Raw genomic sequence first — 15951 nt, 5'->3', positions numbered from 1 at the left:
AAAATTGAGAAATGTCCATTAAGATGATGGCTGAGGCTTAGGTTTTATAATAGTTAATCCACAATCTTTATTCCTAGCAATAGCTATATATATATATATATAAAATATATAAATATATATTTACAGTATATATTATATGGACATAAGATGGGATATATACATATAAAATATATAAATGTATATATACTATATATACACTCTATATATATTTAGCTAATTACAAATTAAACATTCAAAATAAGTTGCATTCTTTCGTACCAGCAAAAAAAGTAATCCAAAGTTACACAGGGTCTTATCGACAATAGCATTAAAAAATATAAAAACCTAATGAATAGCATAATAAAAGGTATGAATGCCTTATGTAAAGAAATCTTTAATGCGAAATATAAAACATGAATAAATGACCTAGAAGAGGTGATATTAATGAGATATACAATAGGGTTAATTTGTCCTAAGGTCACACATAGGCTAAAGCGATCTCACTTGGAATTCTAGGTGATTTTAGAAAAAGAAAACAAAAATAATTCACAACTTGATTTTGAAAAATAAATGGGTATGGCTCTCAAAAATGTCATTTAAAAGAAGAAGCCAGTCCTATCAAATATGAAATCATACTATAAAATAACAGCAATACAAAAGATAAGACTGGAATACTAACAAAAAGCTCAGTGGAACAGGATAGAAGCCCATAAATTAAATAGAAAAATTTAGTATGTAATAAAGCATCATAAGCAAAAAGGAAATGAATTATTTAATAAATATTGAGAGGGAGGAGAATTGCTTTTCTTATTCCTTCCTTCCTATAGACCAAAACTCATCTCCATATGGAAAAAAAATTAACCTGAAAAATCAATGAAAATTAGCTAAAAATAAAATAGAATCTCAGATATTTGGAAGGATGAGAACCTTTTTTTTTTAAGATTTTATTTATTTATTTGAGAGAGAGTGAGAGGGAGAGAGAGCATAAGCAGGGGGGAGGATCAGAGGCAGAGGGGGAACCAGACTCCCCACTGAGCAGGGAGCCCGATGTGGGACTTGATTCTAGGACCCTGAGATCATGGCCTGAGCCGAAGGCGGATGCACAACCGACTGAGCCACCCAGGCACCCCTGGAAGGAGGAGAACTTTCTAAAATTTGAAGCAACTAAAGAAAATACAAAATAATAGATTGCAAAAAAAATTTCAAAATGCCTCTGGGTGAAAATACAGAAACTAAAAATAAAGCAGCCTGTTATAAAATGTATTTATGTCAAAAATGACAAACTGTAGTACTACGTATAGTATGTAAAGATCTCAATCAGCTTTGTAAGAGTATATATTAAAGATTTTATTTATTTCTTTTGACAGAGAGCGAGAGCACAAGCAGGGGGCGCAGGAGAGGGAGAAGCAGGCTCCCCGATGCGGGGCTCGATCCAAGAACCCTGGGATCATGACCCCAACCAAAGGCAGCCACTTACCTGACTGAGCCACCCAGGTGTCCTGTAAGAGTAATATTAAGATTTCAATAACTATATGGACCAAAGCCTTGCTCTGACAATTTAAGTATGATAAATACACATCATTTGTTTTAAAAACATTTAAATTAGCTAGTGACAAAAATGGAAACCAATTTGGTAATACAATTCAGCACCTACAAAATACTTGTACTCTTTGACACAGTACAACCACTCTTGTGAATTAATTCAGAGGAAAAATTAGAAAACAAATATGATATATGGAGAAACATGTTTACTAAAGCATCATTTAAAATAGCATGCGTGCGCACACACACACACACACACACACACACACACACACACACACACACGAAGCCTGCAAAGGGAAATAAAAAGGAACTAAAACAACAACCATTACAAATTATGGTAAATATTACACAACAACAGAGACAAGTTTTACTTGATAACACTAAATTTAAAAAGCATATCATAAAATTGTAAATAGCTGTAGTTATAGCTATAATAAAATGAGGACAGCAGCTCCCCCCAAAAGCAAGAAGAAATTATAAGAGTAGTATTATGCTGAAATTATGGGTCATTTTTCTTTATTAAAGTGTTATTTAATTTTGTTAAGAAAACCATTTTAATCAGTATGGGTGTGTGGTGTGTGTGTGTAGGCATATGGTACAGTGGTTAGTAATTATATGACCTTGAACAGTTTACTGGAGATTTTTAAGCTTCAGTTTGTTCCTTGTAAGGAGGAGATAATAATAGGATCCACTTCACGGAGCTGTTACGAGAGTTGAATGAGGTAATGCGGGTCAAACATGAACTCGGAGGGCCTGGCCCTGAGTAAATGCTCCCTGAAGTACTGAGGTGGAGAGTAACTGACTTTGGAAACGATGATGTTGGGAATGGTGGTGTCGCCGAATCCCTGTTTGTGTATTTCCAGTGGTTCTTCCACTATTCTCAGAAAATTGCTCAAATTTCAATCCTGACGACTAAAGGCCACCATCGTTCTGCCCATCTTGTTCTAGAAGAATAAGAAAATTTCCAAATTCCCAAGCCAGACTGATATTCTGTTGTTCCGCACTATTACAGTCGTGCGGGTTGTTAATGGCAGGTGGGGTCAACTCTGATGCGTTGGTACCTGTGCCGTACCTCTTGTTAAATAGTTTAAACATCACACCTGCTGTTAAATATTTAAAATATTTAAAATTTAAAAAGTGGTGTCATGTCCACACTTCTGTTTGGTTATGACTCTTGTTAAAAACATGTCTCCAGTCTTCGGCACCCATCCCAAACCTTACCATCCTTCAGAGCTCAACCCAAACTCAACCCTCTGCAAGATACCTCCTCTAGCAGTCAATCCCACTCACTTCTGCTCTCCCTGACATGATTATCTGTTTCTATTCATATTTCTCTAACTTGGCAGGAAGATCCTCAGAACAGAAAACATGCTGCTGTTGTCATTTGGTTGGTTGGTTGTTTATTCTTAAGAATTTCTCACAGGGGTGCCTGGGTGGTTCAGTCAGTGAAGCGTCTGCCTTTGGCTCAGATCATGATCCCCGGGTCCTCAGATCAAGCCCCGCATCGGGCTCCCTGCTCAGCCGGAAGCCTGCTTCTCCCTCTGCCCCTCACCCTGTTCATGCTTTCTCTCTCTCTCTCATAAATAAAATCTTAAGACAAAAAGAACAGTACTTGAATAAGTTGAACATTTTAACTAAAAGACCATTTATTTGTCATAATTCCAGGTTACTTCAAGAAGCGGTATCAAAATCACTCCATCAAGAACCCCCAAAGGAGATTTTCTGAAGTTATGTTCCCTGCACTACTTCCATAAGTGAGTGAACTGGTGCCTTGATTTATGCCCTGGACAGAAACAGTGACAAATATAGTTATACAGTTATGGTACATTAGGTGATTTTCTTACAATAAGGGCATTTAAAACAAACCAATATGTGAGCAATACCTAAAATCTTGGCACTGTCTCGCCTAACTGAAGTGCCTTCTTTCTAAGATGGTACCCTGTTGCCAATAGCTAGACATCCAACTCAGGAAGAAGCATAAGACATAAAGGTGCTAGCTTAGTGCTCAGTTTGGTTAGAGAATCTAACTTAGAGAAAAGGCTGTATCCTCACTTTGAAAGTGCCCTGTTATAAAGAAATCAGTCAGCTTTCTGCTAGCACTGACCCATCTCTGTATTAACTCTCCAGATTAATGTCAGATCATACCCCAGGAATTATTCATGAAGCCCCTCTGTACAATATAATTGCAGATTTTGGCATCCAGAGTGAAGTCTCATTGTTTACAGATTAGCTTCTCTTCCTGTACTACGGAGGAGACAATGATCTGAAACAACTTAGTCTAGGAGGAAATGGAGTTCATGGATTTTCACATGAAAAAAGCATTTGTCAAATGAGAGATCCCAGGTCTCACTTACACTCCATCTTGAGAGTGGGGGCCTGCAGCCACACTGAGAAGGAGGTGGCTGATGTCTGCTTCAGGCCCATGAATGGCTACTTTCATTGTGAGTCTTTCCCAAGTGAATGGAATGGCTTTTTATCTATGCTTAAGAATTCGTTTTGCTAAACCTTAGCTCCGCTAATCTCGACTACGACATCACCAGGTGTAATTTATGCATGTGGATGAAGAAACCTACTTGTTTCCAGGGAAGGGCACCAATCAGCAAACTAACTGCAGTGAATCATTAGAGAGTATTCGATACAATCAAAAAATTAATATATACTCAAAAGATGTTTAATATTTTACTGCAAATGTCAAGTTTCACTAGTAATGAGCACATGTTAATTGTGAGATTTTAGGCTCTTAAAATTTTTCAGATTGTGGCTTTGAAAGGTGACGAAAGGGAGATTTTTGTGTTAAGAGAAGTTTGCTTATTTTATTACGTTGACATCAAAGGCAATAGCCTTGAGCCATTTTCTCTGGATCCATTTGGTACATGGGCAGTTGGCTTTCTATAGGATAAATGTACGTGAGTGTGCATGCATGTGTGTCTAGGGATGTGTATGTGTGTGTCTGCTATGTATGTATATATAACAACTTTTATAGAAAAATAAGTATTTCCTTTTGGTTCTAATTAAAACATTTTCTGGGGAAATGTAACACAAACACTTACCAAAATGGGTAATGTGCTAACCTGATAAGAACTTACATTTTTCTCCTCACTAAATTACATTAAATTAAAGCCATCAAGTGACCCATATATCCTAGGTTCCCAGTCAGTTTTAGCAGGGTAATAGTTCTGCCTAACTCCAGGGGTCTTCTGGGTTCTGTGAAATTTTTCTGGAAGAAAACGTCTCTGAAATACATTTTCTTTGAGTTTGAATCAACTTTCCCCTTCTTTCTCTGCACACCAACAATCAGGCCAGGCAGTGTTTCATTGACCTGTTTGAGATTCTCTCTCTTTCTATATATAAGCAGGATGTTACTTCTACATCATTTAATCCAATGATTTAGATGCTTGAGCAGTAATATTCTCCTATGTATCTCATCCCTACTTGACTGTGTGTTTGTAGCTTTGACCTGAAAATGATTAGTTATTAAGGAAGGAGAAGAAGGAAGTGAGAAAAATCAGTAAGAGCAGAAGGTGGCTTACTAAATATAGGGGTTTCACACAGACTGATGAAAAATTGGCCACCGTGGGCTTGTTTTGTGACACAAGAATGTTAACTGCAAGTTGTTTTCTTCCATGGAAACTCATTAAATACAGAAAAAAAACCACAATCCAATATAGAGTATATTCTAATATAATTTAACTTGAGGTTTCATACAGCTATGATTTTTCTTGGCCCGATGAACCATAGGCAATTATTTCCTTCTTATATCACTTCAGTTGTTTGGAAAATTTGATAAGAGAGGGGATTCACTTATATAGTATACATTGTACATATCTGTATCTTATACCTACAGATGCTCCATTTCTTAGCAGAGAAAACGTATCTGCTGGCAGATCTGCAATATCCCTAGTTACTCTTCAGCAATCCTTAAGAGTGTTTGAGTTAGCACCTGCATGAGCCTACCAGCCCACTTTAATTCTGAGGACCCTTCAAGAATATTCCACACTGCAGTGGCATGTGGTTTTATCGAGCATGGAAAATGCAATTCTACTTCATATAGATGAAACCTTGAGCATAAGGGTGCAGTGTTTTGCTCTGGTGTGTTCCTGAATTGGTTTTGCAAATCTCATGTTATTATTATTTTTTTTTTTGTGGGGGCAAATTGTTAGTTTTCCTAAATATAAAAGCTCCCCCACCCTGGACAATGAGGACTTCATCGCTCTTCTATTGCTTTTGAGAAATATGATGACATTTTCTAGCATAGAGATCTCTCCATGCAAAGGAATCTCTTATAAAATTAGAAAGTGAAACCTCCAAGAGGAGGTTTTGTGTTCTGTGGCTCCTGGTCTTTCTCCTTTTAGGCCATTCTTCATATTTCATTACTTGTTTATGGTCTGTATTTTTCATTCGTCTGTAAACTCTGTACTGAAGGGTCCGTGTCTGTCTTATTTACATCTACATCTTCTCTACTTAGCCCAGGGCCTGTAGGGACACAGTAGGCACCCAATAAGTATTTGTAAAAAGAACTGAATGGATGGATATAGTCTATTCCTTAACATGTGCTTAATACATTAAAGTCATTTCAACTTTTAACCTTCCTTTACAAAGTCCTGCAAAGATCAGTATTTCCTGAGAAGCTCCCCTTTTTGTTTTCTCAAGAATTATAACATAAAGAGTATTGTCAGTTGCATACTTCAATATTTTGTTGGCAGAGAAGACACTTTCTAAGAAAGGTTTCACTGAAAGTTCTATTTCTTGTCTTTCAATTTAGAAACTGTAACACTCGTCCTCTCTGAGTAATTGTAAAAAAAATATCGTTAAAACAAAGATCTGGAAAATCTCTACTCCTGTCTATTCGAGTTATGGGCATTTAACTCAGAAGTCTTGTGTTGTGCCAGGCATATGATACCATCCAACACTGACGTAGTGCCTTCTAGGTGCCAAGGACTAGTCTAAGTTATTTATATGCATTACCTCCTTACAACACCTTAGGAGGCAAAAATATTATCATAACTTCATATTACAGAGGAGGAAATGGACACTTGAAGAGGTTATTTAACTTGCCAATGTCACACAGTTATTAAGTATCAGAGGAAGCTTTGCAGTCTCTCCTAGGGTCTTAACCCCCGAGGCATTCTGCTATTTGAAGCTGTGAGCATGTTATGGGAATGGCCCCGTCTTGGTATCATTTTCCCCCTCGTTGTGAGTTCATTGGTACCGGGGCAAGGGCTCGTATAGCACTTGAGCATCAGAGAGAGATGTTAGGATTCTTCAGGGTTTTCACTCTGACAAATGATCTCCGTGTTTAAAAAACACGTAGCTATGCTTAAAAAACGGGAGGCAGGACATTTTAAAAAATGCAGCAGGACAACTAGACAGAGAAAAGTGCATTTCCCAGAAGCTGCAGAAAGGACTGTTTTATTTCTTAACACACCAAAATGCTTCACGGTGGTTTAGTGAGAACCCCACCCTACCCTAAAAGCAAAACCTTCCCCGGGGTTTTCAGGCTCCCGTGCACGCAGGCGGCGGTCCGGCCAGCAGAGGGCGCACGAGGTAACAAAAGTCTCCAGGTTTCCGATTGTGCTTCCTGGACTGTGGGCAGCGGGGTGCCCTCCGGGCCACAGCCTGGGGAGGCTGCCGGTGTGAGGCGCTTGTTGCCAGGCCCTTGGTACAGGAATAAACATTCCTATGTGTACAGGAAGAAATGGAAAATGAAAAACCTTTGAGAGAGGGACTTGGCTCGTCTCTAGCCTGGTCCCGACCTCGTGCATGGGAGAAAAATGTGTTGCTGGTTTGTTAAATTTGGAATGAAAACAGAGTTTACTCCAAGGACACTCTGACTCTGTTCTCATGAAGGAAATTGAGGGTGGGCGGGGGAGGGGAGCTGACAGGAAATCCGAGTTTAGCAGTACAGGGACCTGGAGGAAGTTTCATCTTTTCTGCAGCTCACTCAAGCCATTCTACATGAAAAATAAATGACCTATTTTGTTTTCTGTTTGTCCCCACTTTCACCATATGTGGTGGTCAGACCAGGGGATCCAGAGTCAGGAGAGCGTGTTTAGTGCCCTCTGCCGCCATTTTGTACGTTGGCCGCCTGGGCTAGTTCACTCTTCCCTGACGTTCTTGCCTCCTGACCGTGTTGGCAAGTCTCCTGAGAGGCTGGGCCACTTAATTCAGATCTAATATTTCCGCAGAAAACAGGTTTCAAAACCATCAATTCTGTGCGGGGTGTATACAGTGTTATCATTTGGGAGTTCGTTTGAATTCAAAGTTATTTTGAAAACATGTGGTGTGCGTCCTATAGCGTGAGACAAAACTAGAGATTCAGACTGTTGTGGGGAACTCCCGAGGATGACGTGGGGGAAGCCGTGATGATTCCACACAGATATAGACTGGCCAACTCCTCGGTGCCGGGTCACATGGCCCTTTTTCCAGAGAGTCTCTTTGAATGTGTTGTGGATGATACTGACTTTCAGGCCTCTGAAGGCAATAGCCAGAACCCGATGATGATACTGTAATACGTATTTGTGGCCTTTCCCCTCATCATAGTTTATTTTTGCCATTCAACAATGTGGAGTGGGTCAAGGGCTGTCATTTTGTCATTTTGGCAACAATGTGGCAATATTAACAACAATAAATAAATAGAATATGCTCTCAACCAGAAATTAGTGGGCTTAGCTTCAGAGCAGTGCCAGTTTCCATGGCTGGGTTATCAGCATGGCATATTCATAATGGAACTTCCAGCAGTTTCCTCAGCAGCTGTGGTGGCAAGGGCATGCCCTCACAAAACACGCAGAACTGAAACACGATAATCGAGTGTCTCTGGGGTCCCTGATATCCTGATTTGTTGCTTTCTTCACCAGGACAGGTGAACTCTTCATCTAGAAGTTATCACGTTTAGTTTAGTCTTTACCCGAATGGACGTGCCCAGGAGCCGGTCTGTCCTTGAAAGGGCACGCTTCCTTTCTGTGAGGAAAAATAGAAGCAGCAGCCAGAAACTTCGATCAGTCTTTCAGATTCCAAAACTATGACACTGTCACACTGGTGTCATTAAAGCTAACTAACCATATTAAACGAATATTAAAATATGGGCTCCTTTGCATAACATAATGAGCAAAACCGCTTTTAAGTTTCTCCCTGTGCTTTGAGGTGAGGTGGCATTTACATTCCCAAACTTTGAAGTTGGAACAAAATGTACAGGTAGAGGGTACTAGATCAAATAATAATCAACTTCAAAAAGCATTTTGGCTGTTGGATGTCCCAGGGCTAATTTCCTCTAGACATTTTAAATGTAAATGTCTAAACTCATTTAAAAATTGTAAATTGGTCTAGGTTCAATCAAAAAGCATCCTGACAGAACAGGGAGACCAGGCTAATTGTCATTTGTTTGTCAAATGAATTCCATTTGGGAAGCAATGAAACCTCCAAGCTAATTCTTTTAAGGTGAGCTGGTAGTTGTATTATCAGTTAAATGCAGTAAAATGCATAATCATACAATGATAATGAAAACTGAACCTGTGTTAGCACCGGGGCTTTGCCTGCCAGGGGGCATGGAGTGATGGAACTTAAGTACTATCATGTTGGCTTGGCCACAATGGCACCAAGTCTGGTCTTTAGCCTTACAGACACTTTCTTTGCATTTTAAAAAACTTTATCAAAGCACCGTAGCAATATAGAAAATGTCAAAGTGAAATGCACTGTAGGCAAATTGAGATTTCATTAAGTTTAAATTTATTGCTTTTGACTGATGTATTACCATGCTTGTTAAGAACCAGTAATTTGGAATATCTGTCTGCCTGGTAAAATAGCTTTGTCTCCTTGCATATTACTTTGTATAGACTTTGAAAGACCACAATAATTCAGAGCAAGTGTGGGCTGTTTTTCAGTAGTGTTTTGAAGATTGTAAGGCATTTGCCTTGTGCTCTGAGAAACTTTCCACCCACTTCCTGAATGTCTTGTCAAGGTATTGCAGGTTAATTGTAGAACTCAGACTTATGGGGCTTTTTTGTGAGTTTTGCCAAATGGTATGACGGGTGCAAAAAGGGAGAACTGAAAACGTCTCTTCTGCTGGGACTGCTTTCTTCTCCATACTCCCAAAGTGGTTGGAGGTGGGCGATGGAAGGCCAAGAGCGGAGGGGCGTGCACCATGTTGGTCAATGGAGAAACAGCGCTGCCGGGGGTTAGGGAAGAAAGATGGTCTAGCTCACCCCAGAAGTTTTGTAAGCAAGGAAGGGGAGATCCCTAGGTCACAGGGCTGGTGGCAGGAGTAGTCATTCAGGTCTCAGCTCCAGTGTCAATGCCTGGCGGAGGCTCCCCTCACTGCTTGAACCCCCACCCCAAGCTTGTCCTTCTTCCCCACCGCCACTGTTGTTCTGTAACTCGCGGGTGGGCAAACTGCTTTTTTAAGCTTCATTGTGATATAATTAATAGACAAAAGCTTCAAATGTGTAATGTATACTTTTTGATGAGTTGAGACACATGCATATCCCTGTGAAACCATCACCACAATCAAGGTATGGAACGTATTTCACCTCCAGAATGTCCTTGTGTTCTTTTGTGCGTGTATTTTGTGAGGACACTTAACACAAGAACTATCATATTTTAAAGTGCACAATATCATATTGCTATACACACACACATACACACTATTTTGTACAACAGATCTCTAGAACTTACTCATTTTGCACAGATAAAACTTTATACCTGTTGAGCAACAACTACCTATTTCCCCCTCCCCCCAGCCCGAGGCAACCACCACTCTATGTTCTGCTTCTGTGGGTTTGACTATTTCAGATGCCTCATGTATATGAAATCATGCAGCCTTTGTTTGGTGTCTGCCTTATTTCATTTAGCATAATGTCTTCCGCATTCATCTATGTTGTAACGAATGCTAGGATTTCTTTTTTTTTTTAAGGCTGAACTTTTTATTTAAAGAGATGCATAGGAAGCCAAGAGGCAAAACTGATGATGCGACATACGTACTTGAATGGCAGGAAGGAGGACAAATTTGCACCATTTTTTATTGATGAAATTCAAAATAGAATAAAACAATTGAGTATAATATCTTGTAATGTAGGTGTACTAATGAGAAGAATAGCATTCTTTTTTGGGAGGATAGCATTTCACTTGGTTGGGGTCCCAATGTAAAAACCACTTTAGCTCACAGTGCTAATAAAAACAGACAGGGGGCTGGGTTTGGTCGCAGGCTAGTCCGTGGGCTTTTGCTCGAGCACGTTGTTCCATTTAATTTTCTCCACTGGCTGCATTACTCTCTAGAATCACCTTCTGATTGTTTGCTGCTTGATTATCAGTCTGCCTGCATGAGAAAAGCAAGGTCCATGAGAAGAGAGGCCTTATCTGTTGGGTTTGCCTCTGTATCCCCAGCTCTTGGAATAGCAGGAGTACACCGGGTGAGTGGTAGACACTCATTTGATATTTGGTGACTAATGAGTGAATCCAGATCTTACCACCAAACTGAAGAGACACGATCCATAACCTACCCAAGGGATGAGAATGCTCATGGTTCCTTCAGCATGTCTGACTTACCTTATAGCAATGTATTATTGACATGAATAACTCAAACTTCTGGTTACTTCTGGTTTATGTCACTATTTCTGTTCATAGATTCCTTTCCGATTTTACTATGATAAGGAAAATGACAGTTAACCAGAACATAGCATATATATATATATTTAAATATTTTGTTTATTTATTTGACAGAGAGAGAGAGAGAGAGAGACAGCGAGAGAGGGATCACAAGCAGGGGGAGTGAGAGAGGGAGAGGGAGGCTTCCCACCGAGCAGGGAGCCGGATGCGGGGCTCGATCCCAGGACCCCGGGATCATGACCTGAGCCGAAGGCAAACACTTAATGACTGAGCCATCCAGGCTCCCCAAGAACATAGCATATTTTAATACCTTTACAATTCTGTGGTAGTTGGCTACATACAAACACCCCTTTGGTTGTGGTCATAAATGCGCCGAACTCTGGGTCCAGCTGCCCTTTGCCACTCCCCACTGCTAAGTCCCGGCTTCTCCACAGTGAGAAGCCGCACCCGTACAGCCACCCACATGGGTCCAGGGGCAATGCCCCTCGTGAAACCTTTCCTGAGGACTCTGGCCTTCGAGGAGCTCCCTTCTCCAAATCCCTTGTCCTCTATCACACACTGAGCTCACACTAGTCTGTTTCATAGTAGTTTTCTCATTCCTTCGTGGGTATCAGTGTCTGTTAATCTGCTCAAATAGATTGTGAGTAAGCCCTCCAAGGGTAGCAGTCCCTCTGACACGTCTTTGACGTACTACATAATACCTTCAGGCATGAATGTGTATTTCTTCATATTTTTTGAATAATACTTGGTGGAAAACAATCATAAAAAAATGTCCAATCAGGAATTTTGCTTTACAATATACACTCACACATTTAAAAAAAGAGCATTCATTGCCAGCTCTATTTCTTATGCCACCAAATGACAATGAAAATTCATAATCAGAATTAATACCTTGAGTCACTTTGATAGTGTAACCCATAATTCATTTTTTCATTATTCTCAATATAAAAAGTGTTTTATGAAGATGTTTCATATCTAAGTGCTTAGTAAGTCTCTCTTGTTGACTTCTAGTTAATGAAGGACTTCACGGAACTGGTAAAGTCATTCTCTGAACATCCAGGGAGGTAAGGTTTGCCTAGACTGTGCATGGTAGAAATGTAAACCCTTCTCAGAAATTTGTTGTCAAAAAGAAAATCCTGAAAATTATCTGTCTATCTATCCATCCATCCATCTGTTTATCATCTATCACCTAAGTGACTAGCTTTAAAAACTCTACTATGAATGTTTGTATCTGACATACTTACTCCATAAGACTGTTGGGATGAAGAAATGTCTCTGCTTTGCTTGACTAATCAAAAGAATTAGTAGGAAGAGAGAAAGGGCCAGACTCCCAGAGGAGTCCGGGGTCATTTCCACACCGATTAACAACAGAGGGAACAGCAGGAAGAAATGTCCCATTGTTATTCAAACTCAGGACTGGCCTTTAAGGCTGGGGTTCTCAACTGGTGGGAGGGGAGGCCAATTTTGCCCCTCTGGGAACATTTGGCAATTTCTGGAGACATTTTTGATTTGTTTAACTTAGGGAGGAAGTTGTTACTGGCATCTTGTAGGTAGAAACCAGGGAGGTGCTAAACACCCTTCAGTACACAGGAATAGTCCTTGCCAAAAAAGAATTATCTGGCCCCAAAGGTCAGTGGAACCACTGTTGAGAAAGACTTTTTAAAGGCAGGCCTTCTTCATTGGCAGTCTCCACAGTGCAGATGGCTTCTTGCCTTGACATTTGGATCATACGTAATGGTGACCAAATAACCCCAACTATGAAGAGATCAATGGAATTTAAGCTTCAGCATAAAGAGGTACATCAAAGAGTATTAGTCTTTGAAGCACATTAAGTCAATGAATTTGGAGGAAGAGGTATCAAAACACCTCTTCCTACATGATCAGCATAACCATTCATTGCTCGAGCAACCCATATATGTCAGTTGAACTGTACCTTTTGTACTCCCCGATGCCCTGTGAAATATCACTACATTATCAGTTTACAAAGCCCTCCCTAATTAAATAGCTTATTTACTAGAATTTTTTCCTGTGCTCTAGATATTTTTTTTTGTGGTGAGGAAGGCACCATAAGAAGTTTAATTAAAATAGGAATTATATATATACATATTTAAGATCCACATCATATTCTAGACTCACAACTCACTCAGTATACTTTCCATTGCCTTCTTTGACTACAATGACAAGTTGATGTCAATGATGATTCTGTAGCAGTGTATGGACCTAACACAACCATAAAAGATTATTTGGAGATAATACATTACTTTATAAGGCGGGGGAGTTAAAGGGAATTTCAGCCAGGGTAGAAGCAAGAGAAAGTTTCAAAAAGCTTCTGTTAATCAGAAAATTAAGTCAACCTTCATATTTTAATTAATCAATACTTTAGGAATATTGTAATATTTTATACTGAGGAGTTTAACCTTTATAGCAAACTCCATGGCTTTTTCTGAGAAAACTATAGTTCTCTGAGTTATCTTCAGTTTCCCATAGTTGGTAGAATTTTACTGAATTGAATCTTTTGAAACAAGTAGATAATATTATGTTCCAACTATGCTATGTGCATTAAGTAAGGGGTTTACATTTAAAACCCTCACAACAATCGATTGGGGTTTATATTATTAGCCCCATTTCATACATCTGGGGATTGAGGCTTAGAGCCACTAAATGACTTGCCTAGAGTTACATAGCTGGAAAGCACAAAGCTATATATGAATCCAAGTCTATCTGGCTTAAACACAGCATGTATTTGTTGAAATACTCAAATGCCCTATATGGTCGTAGGGTAAAATTTTATGATTCCATATCAAGGTGGTATAAAACAAAATAAAAATCTGTTAATCTGATCAGGCTGGCCAACTTGTATTTCTGAAGGAATAAAGTGGATTTTGAGGGACAGAATTATTTGAGTTTACATTAACCTGATCGAGTTAACTGAGAAACAAGCAAGCAAGCAAACCCTTCACTTGACTCTAGAGCAGTAGTTCTCAAAAGGTGGTCTCCAGACCAGCAACAGCAACATCACCTGGGAATTTGTTAGAAAACCAAATTCTTGGATCCCACCGAAAACCTACTAAATCAGAATACCTAAGGGTGGAGTCCACACTCTGTGTTTCAACATGGCCTCCGGCTTCCTGATGGGCATCATATTTGGGAGCCTCTGCTCTGGAGGTGACCTGTGCTCATCACCTCCACACTGTTACATCCCCAGGACTTTCATTTGATTTTTTTCACATTCTGTGCTCCACTTTTATTGGAAAGAAAGAGTTGATAATAATAAGCCCAAATCTCAGATTTGTTTAAAAGGCCGACTTCCCCAGGTGTATCCTAATAAATTCAACACGTGTTCAGCTTAATCTCATACATTTTCTACAACTATAGGATTATGGGATGTTAACTGATGGACACAGCATTCACAAATTCCTGAATTTAGGTGACTTTTATTCTGGATAGTTTTAGAATTTGATGTCTTTAGGTTGACTAAAGTTCTTTTAAAAAATTAGTAATCCATATTTGACATATACGATCACTCTTAATGTAGAATAGTTTAAACCATTGCTATTTACTTTTTTTTAAACTCTGGAGCTAGCCAAACTTTTAATAACAAAGTGCCTCTTTTGGTCATTATATAGAGGAAAAACTTGCTGAATCTTGGAGAATTCTTGTTTCATAGACACAACCTCTGAATTCGAGAAATTGTAGGACTAAAAGTGTCTCATAAAAAAATTATAGCCCCTGTTTTTGAGAGAGAGTTTTTTTTATCCCTTTTTGCCCTATGTGGTCTCTTGGGAACTCTCCCAGGTGGAGAGGTTGTCGAAAGAAAACCAATGTTCCACGAAGCAGGCTACTGTCACACCCCCCTGCAGGGACATTAAAGACTTGCCTTGAATGTATTTGTCAAAGGTTGTACTTTTTAACTTAATTCTGTTGGGCTTGTAAGTTCCAACATGCAAATTCATGTGCGTCAATAGACTCATTCACGGAAATGTGTATTTCTAGGCCAGAACCAGTCAGGATTGCCATAGAAAGAAGTGGTAGCCTCGGTCCAAGGTAGCCACTTGCCATCCTACCTGCTGGATCCCATGGAGATCATCTTAATTCAGGTTTAAAAAAATACTATTCCAAAAGGAAAATTACTTAAGTCCAAATTGGAACATACAAAGCTGTGCCGAGTAAGAATGTATTTACTGGAGTTGCTCTTCACATTGCCATAGGAGGGAGGCGGGAAAGCGCGTCACCTTGAATACGTTTTACCTTTTTCACATTATCTCCTAACGTTACTGAATAATGAATGGTTTGGGGAGCATGTTTATTTCAGCTCTGGAAATAAGGTCTGCAACTCAGAAGGAGAAAAAAGAGAGGTTTCAAACCAGTAGCAGTGATAAGTGGCCCTGCGCACATAAATTTGACAGAGGGAGGCTCTACAAATCCTGTCTATTAGCATCATGACACCTTGCAAGAAGAAACTTGTGCTTGAGAGAAAGTTGGAAGCAGTGTGACACAGAAGGGGAAAATATCTGACGGACGGCCTGCACCCCTGACAGACAGACAGACCAACACATACATCTCCCCCGCCCCACAGACACACACAGACACACAGACACACACACCAATTCAAGCCTTCAGGTACCTCACAGTCTAGGAGAAACAGAGGCACAGCCCCCATTTGGCTCAGGGTCTGTAAGTCCTGTTACATGTCAAAGTGAGTTAGCTGTGAAAGTGTAGTCTGCGGGACAGTATCCCATGGATTCGTAAGAAATAGCACCTACCGGACAAAGATATTGGAATCATCTGCATAGCTGCCTCGGGAGTGCGAAATCGCTTCTGGTGGAGGCA

General features: G+C 39.8%; 1 long non-coding RNA gene across 1 annotated transcript in view; it reads left to right on the top strand.

Moving 5' to 3' along the window:
• Positions 1 to 15951, top strand: part of LOC113923483 — an 84376-nt gene that overhangs the window by 9595 nt on the left and 58830 nt on the right. Inside the window, exon 2 of the long non-coding RNA XR_003520341.2 lies at positions 3190 to 3278. This is a non-coding gene — a long non-coding RNA (uncharacterized LOC113923483). The remainder of the gene's footprint in view (positions 1 to 3189; positions 3279 to 15951) is intronic.

This window comes from Zalophus californianus, chromosome 15 (genome assembly GCF_009762305.2).
Source record: "Zalophus californianus isolate mZalCal1 chromosome 15, mZalCal1.pri.v2, whole genome shotgun sequence".
In the NCBI taxonomy this organism is placed as follows: Eukaryota; Metazoa; Chordata; class Mammalia; order Carnivora; family Otariidae; genus Zalophus; species Zalophus californianus.
The sequence above is the reverse complement of the archived record's forward strand: the minus strand, read 5'-3'. Positions and strand labels throughout refer to the sequence as shown.